Raw genomic sequence first — 15207 nt, forward strand, 5'->3', positions numbered from 1 at the left:
TGCACTCTGGTTTTAAAGAAATACATTATAAAGGATTTTCTTTGTGAGAACCTCTTGTAATTTTTCAAAAACCAAGACATTAGCATTACTATTGCTGTGAGAGCCCATTGAAATCAATAGCAAAGGTCTCCTAAATGTGTGTGAACTGCTTTCATTTACAACTTCAGGAAAGAAAACCTGCCAACGCATTACTAAGAGTAAAATCCATTCTTCTGTTCACTAAATCTAAACCATTGCATTAGTGTAGACCAAGACAAACACAAAATATCACTATAATGCTTTGGGGGATATATGCTTCATTAAAGAAAATCCACTACAATATGACAAAACATAAGGTAGCTATTCTTTCTGCAGCAACACAGATGAAGACTTTATTTTAAACCCATAGCAGATTGAATTTTTGCATGATGTTTTCTTTAAACTGCCTTGCTTAATCTAGAAATACATTAAAACACTCATCCACCAGCTGTGCTGGTTTCAGCTTAGCAAATTGATGATTAGATTCCTCCTGAAAATATTTTCTTGCCACAAAATTTTAAAACTGATTGAAATAGTATTAAAATTCAGGAATGGAAAATACAAATTCATTATTAACTTTTAAAGCTACTTTTTCTTTAAATCATTTGAATGACATATTAGATAAAACTACCAATACTAGAAAACATTAATTAAGTATTAACTTTTTTGAGGGTTTTTCTTTTTGAGATAAAAATTCAAGACATATCATCTCAAAGCCAAGTAGATAGGCAAAGCTAGTTGTAATTTGCTGCATTACAATCCATCACAAAATTTGTGACTTTTGTAGTAGTCTCAGAACTTGTTAGTAACTTAAGGCAAACTTGGTTAGAAACAGATTTTTTTTTTACCTTCTTTCTTATCTGATATAAAAGATTGGTGCTTTCTTTCAGTTATCTTTCGGTCAAATACATCATTCTTATATTTAAGTTAATTAAATTTGACTAAAATACATGTACATGAAAAAAAGCGTCCTTATATTCAGAAGATTCTAAGCAAGAGTTGGCAAACTAAGACTTCGGACAACTGTCTATTTTTATAAATAGAGTGTTATCAGAACACAGCCATGCCCATTTGTTTACTTTTTTGTCTGTGGCAAAGTTCACATAATGGCAAACTTGAGTAGCTGCCACAGAGAACCTAGAGCCTTCAAGCCTAAAATATTTACTATCTGGCCCTTTAAGAAAAATCTGTCAAACTCTTGGTCTAAATAGAAAGTTTCAGACCACCTCTCACCTCCATCCCATCAAGTTTATTGTGCGTTCTTCCAGAAAGACAAAAAGTTTTTAAAAAGAACTCAACGACGATATGGTCTCCAGAGTAAATCAATTGCAATAAAATTAAGAAAAAAAATTGTTTAAACCACCTCAGCATTCAGCGTTTTTCTTTCTCCTTAACTCAACCTAGATGTAGCATGAGTTCTCTTCTTAGTCCTGAGGTATGAAACACATTCCTAGTATCATTTTCATTAAAATATGCACCCTTTCCACTACAGTATCTCACACCTACTCTTCTTTTCACTCGCATTATTTTACATATCCTAAACTTTCTAGTAATCAGTATCAAATTACGGGAAAGTTAATGAATTATGATCCCTTCAAAATCTGGGAGGTTAAAGAGTTCTGAGCCCAATTCCAATGTGAGGACGGTGGATCCCCTGCATCAGCTGGGTGTCCTTCAAATTGACTCAATTCTGATATTCTCCACCTGGAGATAGAGACGTACCCCTCGCGGTGAGAGCTGTTTCACAAGACTGCCCTTCACCCTCTTCAGACACCAGTCACAAGCCCAGGTTGCTACCTGTGCTTCTGACTGACTAGCTATAAATCAGAGGTTTCCAAAACCCCTTCTTGCATTTGATTAATTTGCTAGAGCAGCTCACAGACCTCTGGGAAACATTTTATTTACTAGATTACCAGTCTATGATAAAAAGCTATAATTCAGGAACAGCCAGGTAGAAGAAATGCATAAGACAAGGTATGGGGAAAGGGCAAGGATCTTCCATGCCCCCTCGAGGCATGTCATTCTCCCCACATCTCTGCATGTTCATGAACCCAGAAGCTCTCCAAATCTAGTCTTTTTGTCTTTTGATGGAGGTTTCATTACATAGACATGGTTGATTACATCAATGGTGTTGGCAACTTCAATCCCTCTCTCCCCAGAGGTCAGAGGGTGGAACTGAAAAGTTCCAACCCTCTAATCATATGGTTGGTTCTACAGGAAACTCGTCCCAATCCTTAGGTGCAGTCCAAAAGTCATATCATTAACATAACAAAAGACACTTTCATTGCTTCCCTCACTGCCAAAGGTTTTAGAAGCTGTGTGCCAGAAATGAGGATAAAGACCAAATATATATTTCTTATTATAAATAAACATCACAACTTACTTGACATCTAACACATTTAGATTAAAAATTTTCTAAAATCATTTGTGATCAAAAGCTACTACCTTACAGAATTCTAGAAGTTTCTATGAGTAGTCAGTCATAAGTGGTCTTTGTAAACTGCCTATGTTCTAATTGGTAGAACCTACTTGAGAAATCCTATATGTGCTGAGCAACAACTCTATGTATGAGACTGAAATTCTTTGGATTTTATCCTCCAAAATTTAATTAGAAGAATATTATACCTGGGGCACCTGTGTGTCTCAGTCAGTTCAGCATCTGATTCTTGATTTTAGGCTCAGGTCTTGATCTTGGGGTCATGGCATCAAGCACCACACCAGGCTCCATGCTGAGTATGGAGCCTGGTTAAGATTCTCTTTCTCCCTTTCCCTCTACCCCTCCCCCCAGCTCACACACATGCACTCTTTCTCTCTATCAAAAAAAAATTAAAATTAAAAAAAGAATATTATACCTGAATACCCATTGCTATTGTGAGACTTAATAAGCAGCTGCAGGAGATAAGCTAAAGTCACACACTAGAAACATTTTCTACCTTCCATGTGACAATAGAATTAAAGGAGAAATGAAGCACAGAAAAACAAATCCAAGTTCACAGAGAGCCAAAAGAGTCATTTTTTAGGGAAGTCTAGTTCTGTGGGTTCTAAATCTTCCTGCACCTCAGCACCCAGGAAACATAAAATAAACAAAACATAAAATATATACCAGTATTGTAGGCCCTCCCTCTAAGATTCCAACTCCTTAAGTCTGTTGTGGTATCTGAGATCATATAGATTTAATAAACACCTCATGCTGTTTTGATGCAGTGGATACATCGACAGATATTTGGGAAGTGATATAGCTGATATCAGCACAATGTAACAAAAGAATGATAATCTAAATATGTTCTTTGTTGTTTCTTTGCCCAGTAGCTATCTGGTTTGCAACCAGTGTGGAAAAGTGGAAAACCAGTCTCTAAAAGTCCAAAACTCCTCATTCTTATCCAGTTTTATCACTGTCAAGCCCAACAATTCTGTTGGATTGTGTGTGCCTCTGTTTTCCCACCTGTTGAATGATAAGGATACCTGCCTAAAGGTGATAAGGATATCTCACAAAATTATCAGAGTATATGCCAACATACCTTGAAAAAAGTAAAGGAGGCACACCAGGGTAAATATGGCAGATTGGACATACACATTTAACTCCACTCTCTCTTAAGTGAAAATAATGACATAGGAATATATTTAAAGGAATTATACCATAAAAACAAAGGAAATGGAGAAAGAGACAATACCAACAAAATTTAAGTATAAGGATGAGTGGTAAGTGAGTTAGTACACATGGGAAAGCAAAATCCTCAATGAACATTATGGAAAGTTGATATGTAACCCATTTTGTATAGCACAACCCTCAAAAAGTTCAACACTGAGTGGAAGTAGAGGTAAAATTGGGGCTATAAAAATAAAGGAATAGTTTAAGGTTTAAGATGTAATCAGGTCCAAGGATGCCCTTATCTGGATAACCAGCACTCCCCTCTTCTAGCAGAAGAATGGAGCTCTACTCTCTGGAGAGAGCCAAAAAGAGCATCATGGATTTGGAAGAATGGTTGAGGGTGAGGTTACCATATAAGATCAAGGAGATTCAGAGTCTCTGCTCTATTCTCTAATTCACCTCCCTGAACACTAGTAGTCAAGCTTACATACTCTGGGCAGGCAAATGGGAACTTCTTCCTACTAAATCTGACCAGATCAAGAAAAGACCTCAAGAGATTTCCCAATTAACTAGCCAACAAAATACCCCATGGTTCATCCACAACCTCCCAATGTCTCCCAAGTATACAGAGCTTGCAGTCAGCACAAACAATTGTGGAAAACCTCTAATGCAGAAGACAGAGACCCAAACAAAAAGTAAATGAGTAAATGAGGAAGAACCCATGTCTATGCAGGAAGATGAGCTTTAAAAACTGTAATTAGGCACCATTTGTTGCAGAGACTGTCTTTTTTCCATTGGATAGTCTTTCCTGCTTTGTCGAAGATTTGTTGACCATAGAGTTGAGAGTCCGTTTCTGGGTTCTATATTCTGTTCCACTGATCTATGTGTCTCTTTTTGTGCCACTACCATACTGTCTTGATGATTAAATTTTGTAATAAAGCTTGAAGTCTGGAATTGTGATGCCACCAGCTTTGCTCTTCTTTTTCAACATTCCTCTGGCAATTCAGGGTCTTTTCTGGTTCCATACAAATTTTAGGATGGTTCTAGCTCTGTGAAAAAAGTTGATGGTATTTTGATAGGGACTGAATTGAGTGTGTAGATTGACTTGGGTAATATAGAAACTTTAACAATATTTGTTCTTCCAATCCATGAGTACGGAATGTTTTTCATTTCTTTGTATCTTCCTCAATTTCTTTCATAAGTGTTCTGTAAGTTTTCTGAGTACAGATCTGCAGATCTTTTACCTCTTTGGTTAGGTTTATTCCTAGGTATCTTATGGTTTTTGGTGCAATTGTAAATGGGATCAATTCCTTGACTTCTCTTTCTACTGTCTCATTGTGGGTGTATATAAATGCAACTGATTTCTGTGCATTGATTTTATATCCTGCCAAAAGTTAAAAATAGAGCTACCCTATGACCCAGCAATTGCACTACTAGGTATCTATCCAAAGGATACAAACATGGTGATTTGAAGGGGCACCAGCACCCCAATGTTTATAGCAGCAATGTCCACAATAGCTAAAATAAAGAAAAAGCCCAGATGTCCATATGTCCATCAAGAGATGAATGGATAAAGAAGACGTGAGACACACACACACACACACACACACACACACACACACACACACACACAAAATGGAATACTACTCAGCCATCAAAAAAATGAAATCTTACCATTTGCAACAACATGGATGGAACTAGAGGGTATTATGCTCAGTGGAGTTAGTCAATCAGAGAAAGACAATTATCATATGATTTTACTCATGTGTGGAATTTAAGAAACAGAATAGATGAACATAGGGGAAAGGAGGGGAAAAATAAAATAAGACGAAATCAGAGAGGGAGACAAACCATAAGAGACTCTTAACTGTAGGGAACAAACTGAGGGTTGCTGGAGGGGAGGTCAGTGGGGGGATGGGGTAACTGGGTGATAGGCAGTAAGGAGATGTAATGATGCACTGGGTGTTATATGCAACTGATGAATCACAAAACTCTACCTCTGAAACTAATAATACACCATATGTTGTTTTTTTATTTTTTTAAAGATTTTTTTTTATTTATTTATCAGAGAGAGAGAGACAGAGGCAGGCAGAAGGAGAAGCAGGCTCCCCGCCGAGCAAGGAGCCCGACGCGGGACTCGATCCCAGGACCCTGGGACCATGACCCGAGCCAAAGGCAGACGCCTAACCGACTGAGCCACCCAGGCGTCCCAATAATACACCATATGTTAATTAGTTGATTTCATTTTTATTTTTTCTTAAGATTTTATTTATTTATTTGACAGAAAGAGACACAGCAAGAGAGGGAACACAAGCAGGGGCAGAGGGAGAGGGAGAAGCAGACTTCCTGTGGAGCAGGAAGCCTGATGTGGGGCTTGATCCCAGGACCCTGGGATCATGACCTGAGCTGAAGGCAGATGCTTAACAACTGAGCCACCCAGGCGCCCCAATTAATTGATTTTAAATAAAATAAAATAAAAAAGTAAAAATTAAAAATAAAAATAAAAACTGTACTTAGGTCCATAATCTATGTGTAGGATGAAATTTATCTAATAACATTTCTGACTAACTTGCATCATAATTTCAGAGATGCAAAATTCTCTCTGAACTGTAAAAATATTCTGCTCAAAAACAAAGTAAAATAACACAAGACCATTCACTAGGATATATCCCTTGATAAATCCAGCAGTATCTAGGTACTTAATTATCTCCCACAAACCCAAGACTATTCTGATTAATTAATGAAAACAAGTCATAAAGATCTGTGAATGAAATGTATTCTATCATATTCAAGACTAATTCCAATTGGGCATGTGTTTATTTCATATATATATAAAATATCTTCAAAAAGATCAGTCTGCTTCTACACTTGTCCACCCCACAGAGTCTTTTTTTCAACACCGCAACCAGAGTGATCACACTCCAGTAAAACCTTGAATCATGCCATTACTCTGCTTAAAACTTCCCTATCTCATTCATAGTAAAAGTCAAAAATTTTACAACAGCCTACAAGGGCCCCTTCTCTTTGACCTCTCCCTCCTTACTCACACTTCTGCAGCCACACTGGCCTCCTTGCTGCTTCCTGAAGAACATACTCCCACAGAGAGGCTTTGTTCTGGCCGTTCAGGCTGCTAAAAATGCTCTCCCCACATATACACATGTAATTCATTCCTTCAACTCTATCCTTATGGAAAATGTCATCTTTTCAATAAGGCTGACCTGGATTATGCCACTTCAAACTGCAATCCACCGCCCTTCTGGCAATCTCAATTGATTCCACCCTCCTTTACCTTTTTTCACAGAACTTAACACACTACATAATTTAGTCATTAATTACCTTTATTGGTTATTGTCATTTCCTTGCTAGAATACAAGCCCCATTATAGAAGGGCAATATCTTTGCCTTGTTTATTTATGCATTACAAGTATATAACAATTTTTGAAATAACATGTACCTGGGATATAGTAGGCACTCAAAAAATATTTGCTGAAAGAATAAATGAATGAATGACTGAATGAATGAATGAAAAGGCCAGGATGCTTCTTCATAATAGAGGAATAGTCAGAGAATAAGAAAGCTTTCTGTAAAAATTAAATATGTTAGCAGAAATTAAAAACTTGACATAAGAACAAATGGAGGAAGCAAAGAGACAAAGAGATGAAAAGTAACAGAGAAAACAGAAAGAATATTAAAGGTTTGGCCCAGAAAGTTAACACCAAAATAATAGGGTTTCCAGAGAGAAAGAATAGGGGGAAAAAAAGAAGAAGAAGAAGACAGGAAGAATTAAAGAAATAATTCAGGAAAATTTCTGAGAATTGAAAAATTAAAAGAGTAATTTTCTATTTTGAAAGGGCCATCACCCTCCCAGTACAATAGATGAAAATAGACAGACAAATTAGGGCATATCATCATGTAATTTTCTGAACAATATATATAAAGAGAGGATACTAAATGTGTCCAGAGGAAAGCTAGAACAGTTCCCATACAAAAGATCAAGAGTCAGAATGGCCTTGAATTTACAAGGCAATACTAAAAGCTGGAAGGCAATAAAGACATGCTTCCAAAATTCTAAGGAAAAATTATTTTTAACCCAGAATACCATAACAAATAAACAGCTATTCAAGCAGCAGAGTAAAGATACTTTAAGATATAGGAGATCTTTAAAAACTAAAAAATGAAAACTTCTGTTGCTCCCTTTTTTAGGCAACTAGTGGAGGATGTAACCCACAAAAGTTAAAGGTATGCTAAGAAGACATGAGATCGTTGAAACAGGGGCTTCACTTCAAGAAAAAGTGAAAAGGACATCCTAAGATGAATGTTATGGGTTGAACTGTGCCCCTTAAAAAATATATATTGAAGTCCTAACCACCAAAACCTGAAAATGTGACCTTATTTGGAAATAGAGTCTTTTGCAGGAATAATCAAGTTAACATGAAGTCATAGTGGATTAGGATGGGCCCTAATAAGCGTCTGAAAGAGCATACTTTAGGAAGTGTGCACCTTCCTAATAATATGACTCATGCCCTTATAATAAAAGGGAAAGTTGAACACATGCAGATACAAAGACTATGCAGAAGGATATGCCAAGGATTGCTCACATCCACCAGAAACAAGGAGAGAGGCATGGAACAGATTCTCCCTCAGAGACCCCAGAAAAAAAAAACCCTGTTAACATATTGATTTTGTACCTCTAGCCTGCAGAACTGTGAAAGAATAAATTTCTGTTTTTTTTTTTTAAGCACCAAATTTGTGGTACTTTATTACAGCATCCCTAAGAACTAATACAAGTGGTGGGGAGAGATCTGAGGAAGACAGGTGTGCAGTAAATTTAGAAAACAGTGCAGATGGAGACAGATCAGAGAGCTCTGGGGGAATGCATGAGGAGACACAATTGACAGGACATCTGATATGTTTTTGATGTATTGAGAAAAAAATAGACAACTAGGGAGGATTGGGGTAGAGAGAGAGCAAAGCAAGTGGGAAAAAAAAAAGACAAACACCAATTCAGGGAAAACAAAGAATGTGCATCAGAGGGAAAGAAATCATATTCTAACTTATGACTCAGCTGTGACCAGAGTTTTTGTAGTAATCATAATGTAACTACAAAATAGTGAACTAATCAAAATTATAACTACACAGAGGGGTGGATGACAAAAAGTAAGCATGAATGTGGTAGGGGTTGGGGTACTAAAGGGGGTGGTATAGACAATGCCAAGAGTTAAAAAACATCAAGGAATATAACTACAAACATGTTATCAAAAATATGAACATTATCAAAGGAAATCCAGAGCTCAAAAAATCTCTGTGTTAGGAACAGTTACCCTAAACCATGCCTCCTATTAAAAGTATATGAAAAGGAATTTCATATAACAATTAACAATAGATAAATATTAAGATTAAATTCTATAGAAAGGTGATATAAGATAAAAGAGAATAAAAAGCAGAGTAACACCTCAACAAATAATGAAAAGATGTCAGAAAGAGATGCCCACAAAACAGATAAAAACTATAGTCTCTTTCAGAGTAAAAAAATTAATAAAATTATGTAAGACACAAAAAAACAACATAAGTTAGAGCTATAAGAATTCAAAAATGAGGTCACAGAACCTAGAAAAAAAACTATTAAAAAATTAAATTTCAGAAACGAAAGCCAAACTAATGGAGAAATAAATAGGGGGAAAGGAGGAAAGTTTTATAAATCAAAAAGAAATAAGGAAAAAATTAACTCGAGAAAAAGTGACAAACATTGACAAAGGCAAAGACAATCTTGTATATAGATAATAAAAATGTCTAAAGAAGAAAACCAAAACAAAGAAGCAAAACAAATACTAAAAACTGTTCCTCAGAAAACTTAGCTGAAATAAATAAAAATTTGAAGTTACATATGACACAACATACAGCAAATGTGAAAATACTGACCCACAATAGCTAATACAAAGATATAATCTAGTAACATCACTGGATTTTCAAGCAATAGAAAAAAAATCTTTGGCACCTGATTTACAAGGGAAATAAAATTAGATTAAATTTTATTTTTTATAATTATTATATTATGTTAATCACCATATATTACATCATTAGTTTTTGATGTAGTGTTCCATGATTCATTGTGCATAACACCCAGTGCTCCATGCAGAACGTGCCCTCTTTAATACCCATGACCAGAAATCATGAATGAAAGAGGAGAGATCACAACCAACACCGAAGAAATACAATTATAAGAACATATTATGAGCAACTCTATGCCAGCAAATTAGATAATCTGGAAGAAATGGGTGCATTCCTAGAGATGTATCCACTACCAAAACTGAACCAGGAAGAAATAGAAAACCTGAACAGACCTATAATCACTAAGGAAATTGAAGCAGTCATCAAAAATCTCCCAACAAACAAAAGCCCAGGGCCAGATGGCTTCCCAGGGGAATTCTACCAACTATTTAAAGAAGAATTAGTACCTATTCTCCTGAAACTGTTCCAAAAAATAGAAATGGAAGGAAAACTTCCAAACACGTTTTATGAGGCCACCATTACCTTGATCCCCAAACCAGACAAAGACCCCATCAAAAAGGAGAATTACAGACCAATATCCTTGATGAACATGGATGCAAAAATTCTCACCAAAATACTAGCCAATAGGATCCAACAGTACATTAAAAGGATTATTCACCACGACCAAGTGGGATTTATCCCTGGGCTGCAAGTTTGGTTCAACATCTGCAAATCAATCGATGAGATTAGATTTTAATACTGTGATACCTTACCTGGGGAAAAAAATGCATAATATTTAAGATACTCAGGAAAAGGAAAAGTGAGTCAAATATTCTACATCTTGCAAAATTGACTTTGGAATATAAAAGCCACAGACAACCTCTTATCAGGATGCAAGAAAAATATTAGTCTTATGAAAACTCCCTGAGGACTCCAGTAGAGAAAAAGCCTCAGAGAACCAAAATGTCCAGAAAAGTATCAACATAAGACCTGATAGTGAGCATTAAATACATAATGACTAGTTATAACTAAGCCTAAATCAGTGTGAAACAAAAGAGAGAACAGTAAGAAATGGCTATATGCTCAGAGAATGCAGATGTATTATAACTATAAAAAATGTGGGTAAAGAATGAGAAGAGCATATTAAAAATGAACCAGTAATTTCTTTGGTAGTATTAGCATTACTATTTTGAGACTGATGTATGTTGTGGATTAAAATAAATGAGTGATTATAGGATACTCTAATTATATTATCCTCCTCAGTCCTTGAGAATCAGGATTCTCAGTGTAGAAGAAAGGAGATACAGATGTAATACAGAAGAGGGTAATAAATTGCCCTGTAATTCTGATTCTGACTTGGAAGTATCAGTAAGAATTCATAAATATTTTATTTTTAAAATATTATGTATTCATATATATCTAGTTCTGTCCACTAAAGAGACCTAGAAAGAATGACCAGGGGCGCCTGGGTGGCTCGGTCGGTTGAGCGTCAGCCTTTGGCTGGGGTCATAGTCCTGGAGTCCTGGGATTGAGTCCCGCATGGGGCTCCCTGCTCGGTGGGGAGTCTGCTTCTCCCTCTCCCTCTGTCCCTCCCCACTGCTCATTCTCTCTCTAATAAATAATAATAATTAATAATTAATAAATTAAATAAAAATAATAAAAAATCTTTTTTTAAGATTTTATTTATTTACTTCACAGAGAGAGACACAGCGAGAGAGGGAACACAAGCAGGGGGAATGGGAGAGGGAGAGGCAGGCTTCCCGCGGAGCAGGGAGCCCGATGCGGGGCTCGATCCCAGGACCCTGGGATCCTGACCTGAGCGGAAGGCAGATGCTTAATGACTGGTGCCCCAATAAATAAAATCTTTAAAAAAATAAAAGAATGACCAGCCTAGCAAAGACATTCCTTGAATCCAGATTGTGCTCTTGAAATACATTTCCCACTAAAGGAAACCAGGGATTCTTGGATAAGAAAATGTAAAAGATGAATGTGTAAAAATTTTATCATACCAAATAGTAAAAAAATGTATTAGAAATTAATAAGTCCATATTAAAGCAATCAGAAATTCATTTTTAGGAGATTCATATGGGTCAAAAATGGCACAACTTAAACTTTTCAAAAAACTATTAATTTAATAAATTGAAATCTATCAAATATGTGTAAGTCTATGGATTCATTATGATTTAAAAAATAAAAGTAATTGATCCTCTTTGGAGAATGATATGAAAGCTATTCACTGTCTTGAAAACTGGTAAATAAAGAGAAAGAATAAACACATACTGCCTCTCCTATCTAACTATATATCTGGGTAACAAATAGTAGATGAGGATAATATCATAAAGAGTATTTCAACAATAAGTAAAAAGAAAGAATAGACATAGAATAATATCATTTTGCACACCCCAATAAATTAATGTGTCTAAGCTTTGAGCATCAACAGCTGCTTTTATCTCAAAAAGAGACACAAAGAGGTGTTACATGCTTCCTGATGAAAGAACACAATATTCCTTAGAGTTGTGTCAAATGAATTAAACTTAAGTCTGATCCAGCCCCCGGACCCATCTGTCAATTCATGGGAAATGCTATAGGCGCAACACTCAGATTCTTCAACAAACAAATTCTAGGTAAAAGAAAGGATGCAGGGAAAACCTGTAATTTAATAGGAAAATTAAAGACATCTCAAATTTAGGCAAGACTAAATTATAGTGTCTAGGAATTGGGTGACACAATTAAGTGATAAAACCAAAAAGAACACCCCCCAAAAAAATGATTACTATGAAAGTCAGGGTAGTTGATATTTTGGGGAAGAGAGAGAGGACTGTAATAAGGAAAGGATACATAGAGGTGTCTTGGGGTTTAGAAAAACCTATTTCCTGACCTTAGTAGTAGTTACCAGGCCTTTTAATGACTCATTCAGCTATACAATTATTTTGTGTGGTTTTCTGAATCTCTATTTTACTTCTACAATAAAAATCTTTCAAATGCTCAGATTAAAAAGTACATAGAAAAGAATAGAAAAGAAAATTTCCTAGAATAATAAAGAGATGGATTTAACCTACAAGCTATTAAGTCATTATATAATATTGTAATTATTAACTGTAAGGAAATAGAACAAACAATAGCCAAAAGACATACAAACATATACACACATGTGCACATGCACATATGGAAACTGTTAATACAGAGGTAACATTCAGAATCAGAGAAGAAAAGATGAACTATTCAATATATGATGCTGGAAAAATTGGCTTTCCATATTGAAAACTAAACTCCAAATAGTTCTCAAACATTCAAAGAACCATAAACACAATAAATTCCAAATGGAAAAATACCTCAATGCAATTTTTAAAAAGTTTAGCATGCCTTGAGAAAAAAATATCATAGAGTGTTAGGAAAAGATTTCTGTATGATGGGAAGAGTAAAATTTTCTTAAACACACTATCCAAGAAATAAAAGTGATAAAATTTGGCTATATTGGGGTACCTGGGTGGCTCTATTGGTTGATTTCAACTCAGGTCATGATCTCAGGGTCAGTCGTGAGATTGAGCCTCACATTGGTCCCCACTTGGCAGGGAGTCTGCTTGAGATTACCTCTCGCCCTCTCCCTCTGCCCCTCCCCACCAGCTCTCTCTCTCTCTCTCTCTCTAAAATAAACAAATGTTTAAAACAAAATTTGGATATATCAAAGTTAAATATTCTTCTTAGGCATAAATACATACATACATACATACATACATACATAAAAAAAGAGTCCTTTAGGAATTAAACCTGCTAACAAACAAGAAAAAAATATACATAAATACATAAAACCATAAATAAACTTTAATAATAAGCTATAGACTGATATGGGAAAAGATATACGCAATATGTAAAAGCTCAGTATCCATGATGTAAAATTAACAACTATAAAGCAATATTCTTTTAAGTAGATAAAAGAGCAAAGGTTATGAAGGGGCAATTTACAGAAGGAAAATCCACCATAGCAAACAAGCACATGAAAAGCCCATCAGCTTTACTAATCTGTGAGATTACATCTACATAACATTCCATATTTGTCAGATTGGGAAAAACAAAATTTTGACAATATACATCCTGGCCTGAATGTGCTAAAAGAAGTTCTACAGAGAATTAATTCTAACCATCATTTTATAGAGGTATTGGACAATTATCTAGCAATGTCTATAGAAAATACCCATGGCCTTTAACCCAGTTATTTCTCTTCAAAGTATTTTCCCTATAGAAACCTAAGTGTATGTGAAGAGAATATAAAAACAAATAAATCATTTTTAAAGAATTAGAAAACTGTAAATTGTAAATAGGGATTAAATCAATAAATGAATATACTCCTTCACCCATGCAGCATAATGTTATACATCAGGAAATGAAGAAACTAGATCTACATGTATCTTTGATAATCTTAAATATATAACAGCAGTTGCGGAAGAAAAGCTACAAACTCTTAGATATAACTGTATAGTGTTTATGTACATTTTAATGCACAGAGAACAGTAAGAACACAAAATAGCAAATGTAGTTAAATGAGATAGGAAAAATCCATGGAATTGAGGAGCAATACAAAAGGAAGTTCACCAGGATCTATACTTGCCTGGAAAAAAACAAATGCTCTGAAATAATTGTTACACAATTGTAAAATAAAATATGTTGGTGTACCATTTGTTTTTTAAAATATTTCATTCCACTTAACAAGGAATAGGAAAACATTTGATAAACCAAGGGGTTTAAGTAAGCTCAATATAATACTTTCATTGATACATAGGCTTTGATTAGTTTTTCACATAGAAGAAAAGGAACATAATCATTTCATTTAAGTTCAATCATTCCCTCCACATGCCATGTAAGTTCTCAAAAAGACATCTCATGTATTCCATTTAAATTCACCTCCTGAGAGAACATACAGCTATCTTTTCAATAAATATGTAGTTCCTAAATATATAACAGTAGGAGGTATTCAAAAGAACATGGGGGAGTGATGATGGATTTGCTATTCAGACCAACTATCTTACTGAGAACAGCAATCTGAGAGTGTCAAAGATCTAACAAAAAAAAAAAAAAGTGAAGAAGTCGCAGGCCAGAATTCAAGGGGGAATGGAGGCCATAAAGTAAACACTGGGCCTATGGAGCATCTCTTTCATTAGTGACATTAACTCCTGAGAGAACAGCTAAAACACTATGAGATTAAGCAAAACTTTGGGGAACTTTACAGGACAACAATATAAAGTCAGACGTAGCAGTCTGGAGAAGCCTTGGTGAAACTCTCTCATTTTGGTTTGGGCTCCTAAAGATCTGCATCCAGAGGTAAAGATAAACCATAAGTGCCCAGGCATTCATATGGATTTAAACTCAACTTCAAATCTCAATCTTAAAATCTATTTTAGGTGATCCCTAACAGAAATTCTGAAGTCAGATTATTCTGGGTCTTAAATCATTTTTATAAATAATGTTGCAAATAGAATGTCTTGCACATAATCAAAAATTAGAATGATCAAAAAGACCCAAAGATTTTTTTTAATCACTTAAAAATACAATAAAAATAGGCAAGGTAATCAAGATACTAGAATCATTAGAAACATAGTTTAAATACCTCTCCACTG

The sequence above is a fragment of the Callorhinus ursinus genome, unplaced genomic scaffold, assembly GCF_003265705.2.
Source record: "Callorhinus ursinus isolate GAN/ISIS: 27379988/994484 unplaced genomic scaffold, GSC_fseal_2.0 scaffold12, whole genome shotgun sequence".
Lineage (NCBI taxonomy): Eukaryota > Metazoa > Chordata > Mammalia > Carnivora > Otariidae > Callorhinus > Callorhinus ursinus.